Genomic DNA, 6,396 nt, shown 5'->3' with positions numbered 1-6,396 from the left:
TAGTGTTGGGAGTGTAGATGATCAAAAGCTGAAGTGCAAAAGCTGCAACAAATTTCACTTCAGAGAGTACCGAATAAAGAGCGGTGTATGTTACAAGTGTGGTTCTCTTAACCACTTCCTCAAAGACAGCCCAGAGCAAACTGATAAAGAGGTGGAAGTAGCACCGAAGTCGAGTACTCCTATTCAACAGGTAGACCTCTGAGGTATCCTGAAAGTGCGAGTGGTAGTCGGGTTGCGGCCAAAGATACTGTAAAGTTAAAGGCTCGAGCCCCAGCAAGAACATATACAATACGTGCTCGAGAGGAAGCCTCTGCTCCTAACATTATCACGGATACTTTTTCTCTTTTTAATACTTATGTTGTTGCCTTAATTGATTCGGGGTTGACACATTCATACATTTGCATGAGATTGGTGTCTAGTATGAATATACCCATTGAACCTACGAAATTTATAATCAGAGTGTCGAACCCATTAGGCAAGTCAATCCTAGTTGATAAAGTCTGTAAGAATTGTCCTTTGACAATTCAGAGTCATTGCTTTACGTCTAACCTTATGTTATTACCATTTGATGAGTTTGATGTAATACTTGGTATGGATTGGTTAACACTGCATGATGTAATTGTACACTGTGGTAGGAACTATATTGTATTAAAGTGCCCAGATGGTGAGATTTTAAGGGTTGATTCAAGAGAATTAGATACACCACTGGTTGTAATCACCTCAATGGTTGCTCAAAGATATATGAAAAAGGGGTACGAAGCCTACCTTGCTTTTGTGTTAAACACTAAGGAAACAGAGTTGAGCATTGAGTCCGTGCCAATAGTATGTGAATATTCAGACATGTTCCTGGAGGCAGATTACCTTCTGAAAGAGAAATAGAGTTTGGTATTGAACTAGTGCCAGGAACGGCTCCTATTTCTATTGCTTGGTATAGGATGGCACTAACAGATTTGAAAGAGTTAAAGGCATAGTTGCAAGAACTAACGGATAAAAGTTTTGCAAGACCGAGCTTTTCGCCTTGGGGTGCTCCCGTATTATTTGTAAAGAAGAAAGATGGTTCAATGAGGCTGTGTATAAATTATCAGCAATTGAACAAGGTGACTATTAAGAATAAGTATCCCTTGGCAATGATTGATGATTTGTTCAACCAGTTGAAGGGAGCCACTGTGTTCTCTAAGATAAACCTGAGGTCCGGCTACTATCAGTTATGAGTTAAGGAATCGGACGTACTTAAGACAGCTTTCAAGATGAGGTATGGTCACTATGAATTTCTTGTCATGTCGTTTGGGTTAACGAATGCACCAGCCATATTTATGAACCTAATGAATAGGATAATTCGGCCATACTTGGACAAGTTGATCATTGTGTTTATTGGCGACATTTTGATTTATTCTAAGGATGAGACAGAGCATGCGAAGCATCTGAGAACTGTGTTGCAGACCTTACAGGAAAAAAATTGTATGCTAAGTTTAGCAAGAGTGAGTTTTGGCTCTAAGAAGTAGGGTTTTTGGGTCACATTGTTTCGGGTGATGGCATCCAAGTTGGTCCAAGTAAGATCTCTTCTATTATTGAATGAAAATCGCCTAAAAAAGTAACCGAGGTTAGAAGATTTTTGGGCTTAGCCGGTTACTACCGAATATTTGTAAAAGGATTCTCCATGATAGTAGCTCCAATGATGAGATTTCTAAAGAAAGACGTTAAGTTTGGATGGACAGAAAAGTGTCAGCAGAGTTTTGAGAAGTTGAAGACGCTACTGACTGAAACTCCTGTTTTAATATTGCTCGAGTCGGGAAAAGAGTTTGTGATCTACAGTGATGCATCCATAAATGGACTGGGTTGTATACTTATGCAAAATGGCAAGATAATAGATTATGCTTCACGGCAGTTGAAGCCACACGAGAAGAATTATCCAACACACGACTTAGAGCTCGTCGCCATTGTCTTTGCCTTGAAAATTTGGAGGCATTATTTATATGGTAAGACTTGTCGTATATTCACAGACCACAAGAGTTTGAAATATTTGATGACTCAAAAAGAATTGAATCTGAGACAGCGGAGATGATTAGAGTTAATTAAAGATTATGAGCTGATCATCGATTACCACCCACGAAAGGCGAATGTGGTCGCCGACGCGTTAAGCAAAAAATATTTGTTTGCATTAGGAACCATGGATGCTCAGTTGGTGTTGTTTGATGATGGTTTGGTCTCAGTAGAGCTGAAGGCTAGACCAACATTTCTTCAGGAGATTTATGATGCTCAGACCAATGATAGCGACCTACAAGCTAAAAGAGCTCAATGTGAGTCGGGTATTGAATCAGATTTTCAGATTAGTCCTGATAGATGTTTGATGTTCAAGGATAGAGTCTATGTACCAAGGAACGATGAAATTATTCAAGAAATCTTACAAGAAGCACATGATAGCCATTTTTCTATTCATCCAGGAAGTACTAAGATGTATAATGATTTGAAGAAAATGTATTGGTGGAACGGCATGAAAAGAGACATCTTTGAATTTGTATCGAAATGCTTAATATGTCAGCAAGTCAAAGCTGAACATCAAGTACCTTCGAGTTTATTACAGCCTGTGATGGTTCTCGAATGGAAGTGGGACAGGATTACTATGGACTTTGTGACAGGATTACCGTTGACCCTGAAGAAGAAAGATGCCATATGGGTTGTGGTGGATAAGTTGACGAAGTTAGCTCATTTCATTCCGGTAAGGATAGATTACTCTCTTGATAAGTTGGCTGATTTGTATGTATCTGAGATTATGAGACTACACAGGGTACCACTATCGATTATTTTAGACAGAGACCCGAGATTCACTTCGAGATTTTAGAAGAAGTTACAAAAAGCCTTGGGTACAAAATTTAGTTTTAGCATGGCTTTTCACCCACAGACCGATGGTCATTCTGAGCGGATGATTCAAATTCTTGAGGATATGTTGCGATGTTGCATCCTCGAATTTCAGGGTAGTTGGGAAAAATATTTGCCATTGGTAGAGTTTTCCTACAACAACAGTTTTCAAACGAGTTTGAAGATGGCACCTTATGAGGCCTTGTATGGTAGGAAGTGTAGAACTCCATTGTATTGGACGGAACTCAAGGAGAATCAAATTTACGGAGTTGATTTGATGAAGGAAATTGAGGAAAAGGTTAAAATGATACGTGGCTATTTAAAAGCGGCATCGGATAGGCAAAAGTCATATGCTGATCTGAAAAGAAAGGAGATCAAATTCCAAGATAGAGATAGAGTATTCTTGAAAGTATCTCAATGGAAAAAAGTATTGAGATTTGGCCTGAAAGGAAAACTGAGTCTGTGATTTATTGGACTGCACGAGATCAATGAAAGAGTTAGACCATTAGCCTATCGTTTAGCATTGCCACCCGAACTGGAAAAGATTCACGACGTGTTCCATGTTTCTATGTTAAGGTGATATCGATCAGACCCCTCTCATGTGATTTCACCGATGGAGATTGAAATTAGACCGAACATGACTTATGGTGAAGAACTGGTTAAGATTTTGGCTCGTGAGATTAAACAGCTAAGAAATAAAGATGTGGCCTTCGTAAAAGTCTTATGGCATCGACTTGGTGTAGAAGAGGCTACATGGGAGCTGAAGGAAACCATGAGAAGCCAATATCTGAACCTGTTTACTGGTAAGACTTTCGAGGATGAAAGTCCTTAAGGGGGAGAAATATAACATCCTGAAATAGGGACTAGTCAGAACAGTGGTTTCAGGACCACAAATCCGACATTTGAATACTTATTTTATGGTTATAATGAAGCCTAGAATATTAGAATATGCATGTGTTAAAGTTTCATGAAGAAATTCTATGAGTAAGGTGTCCAATTGGAAAATAAGGACCAACTTGAATAAATTGTAAAACTTGGGTTTTAGAAGAAATTTGTATGAAATTGTTTTATATTATTAATTAGAAGGTCTTAAAGAGCAATTTGCCCAATTTCTAAGTTTTTGGACAAAAATGGGCATGTATGGATGAAATTTTAAAGAAAGGGCTTGAGGGTATTTTGGTCATTTGTCTAATTAATGAAATAAAATGGGAAAAATAAGCCAAAAATCAGCCATTCTTCTCCCTTGTCTAGCTGAAATTCTCAAGCTCTCCATAGCTAGGTTTTTCAACATTTTCAAGCTCAATAGTAAGTACTTCCAAGTCCTGTTTTTAATGTTCTTCGTATTTTTGAAATCTCGGTAACTTACTCTCTCTATTTCTACCCATATTTCATGCTAGGGTTCATGTTTAGAAATTTAACCATGCATGAGTTACTTTTATTTTGATGGTTAATGGAGGAATATGAAAGTTTAAAAGATGGTAAACAACTTTTACTAAATGATTTTTCATGGAAATGACTTTAGGGACCATTTTGTAAAAGTTGTAAAAATGGGTAGAAAGATGAGAAATAATGGAAGAATGTAGGCTTCCATGAGAGGAAAGAACATTCAGCCAAGCTTGGGTAAGGTAGAAATTGCATGCATTTCATTATACAAGCCTAGGGCCGAAATCGTAAAAATGTGAAATGTTAGGGGCAAAATGGTCATTTGGACCGGGGGTGAAATTTAGACTCGAATAGTATAATGTGAGGTGTTAATGATTCATTTTTTTATTTTTATAGACCACGAGGAATAAATTTTGGAGGTCGATTGAGGAAAACGAAAGGTTTCAGAATAACCGAAACACGATACCAGAACGAGTACCGGATAAGTTCGAATAATTAAAAGTAAACTCATAATATGCTGAATTTCAATTTATGAATGTATGATGTTTGCATTTGATAATGGCATGAAAATCCATGAAATGTATCCTTAATAATGACATGTTGATAAATGTCCCGATTGAGGTTAAAAAGGGAAATTGGATAGATAAACCATGATTTACATATGACTTGAGATCCTGCATGTGTTGTAGAAAGGATTTAGCCCGGACGGGTAATCTGTTGATCTCAATATAGAAAGGATCCAACCCGAACGGGTGTTCCTTGAGTGATCTAGCCTCCCGAAGAATACGTGTGCATTGTGGATTTAGCCCGGACAGGTAATCCGATTAGGGTCTAAATTTAGCCTAGACTGGTAATTCAGATCTGAGCTCATTAAGGGTGGTTGTCACTATAAGGGATTTAGCCTGGACTAGTAATCCCGACATCATCTTATGAGTTTATATTATAGGGGATTTAGCTAGGAGTAGTAATCCCGCCATAAGATGTAAGGTTCATGGGAGTGCATACATGAAATGATCGCTCTTATGACTTGACGGTAAATGGATAATCCATTGAGATTTTCGAGAAACTTAACGGGATAATATGAGATATGTATAAATGGAAATGTTGAATGATGAGCTCATCTAAGATTAATTACATGGTGCATTGTTATGTGACTAACTTGTTGATTTAGTGCATGTGATAGGGAAACCATTCCATTGTTGTTGGTTTTATTGCCTAATATGATTGTATGCTAATTAATCGGTAAGTTTACTTTCCAGTTATTCGGGCTTACTAAGCATGTAATTGCTTACTCGTCTCTTTTCCCTGTCTTACAGAGCTCGAGGACTCGTAAAAATTAGAAGACGGTTGGAGAGTCAGCATACTATCAAATAGTCCAGCTTTAGTAGATAGACACTTTTATTTTGTTCAATGGCATGTATAGGGTTTTTGTTTATTTTGTTATATGTGTCATTTGATTTGCCAAAATAAAGGCATGTAAAGTTATACATATCTATTTGTATATGGCCATGGGAATTGGCTCATTTTGATGTAGGCTATGACTTACAAATTTATACATGCTTATGCTCAATTGTTCTAGTGAGGATCAAGTGTGGTACCTCACATTTAGTCACATATAATGTGACCAAATCACACGGGATGGCTTGGCCATAATTGGTAATGAGTTATAATATTGAACCAATCTAAAAGTGCCATAAGGCATAAAAATCCTTAATACAAGGGAAATAACCTAGCATGTGTAAAACTGATGAAATGAGGTTTACATGCAAAGAGGTTTATCAAGGTCATTTAAGTGTATAATCAGGCCTTGTTATGCATTATGGAAATCTATAAGTGAGAGTGGATGATAGAGGGTGACCAAAGGCTTGGAAAATAGCCTAACAAGGTCTATACGGGCAGACACACGGGCGTGTGTCTAGGCCGTGTGTGACACACGGATCGCCCCGTGGGTGTGTGGTATGGCCGTGTGTCCCCTGCACCTAAAATTTTAAAGTCAAAATGCATGGTAGTAAACACACGAGTAGAGACATGGCCGTGTGTCTCAGCTGTGTGGAGGTCATGGCTTAGCACACGAGCGTGTGTCTTGGCCGTGTGCCCCTAAATGCATGCTGATGTCATAAAAATGCTCAAGTTTTTGGACACAGGTGACCACATGGG

The sequence above is a fragment of the Gossypium arboreum genome, chromosome 10, assembly GCF_025698485.1.
Source record: "Gossypium arboreum isolate Shixiya-1 chromosome 10, ASM2569848v2, whole genome shotgun sequence".
Lineage (NCBI taxonomy): Eukaryota > Viridiplantae > Streptophyta > Magnoliopsida > Malvales > Malvaceae > Gossypium > Gossypium arboreum.
The sequence above is the reverse complement of the archived record's forward strand: the minus strand, read 5'-3'. Positions refer to the sequence as shown.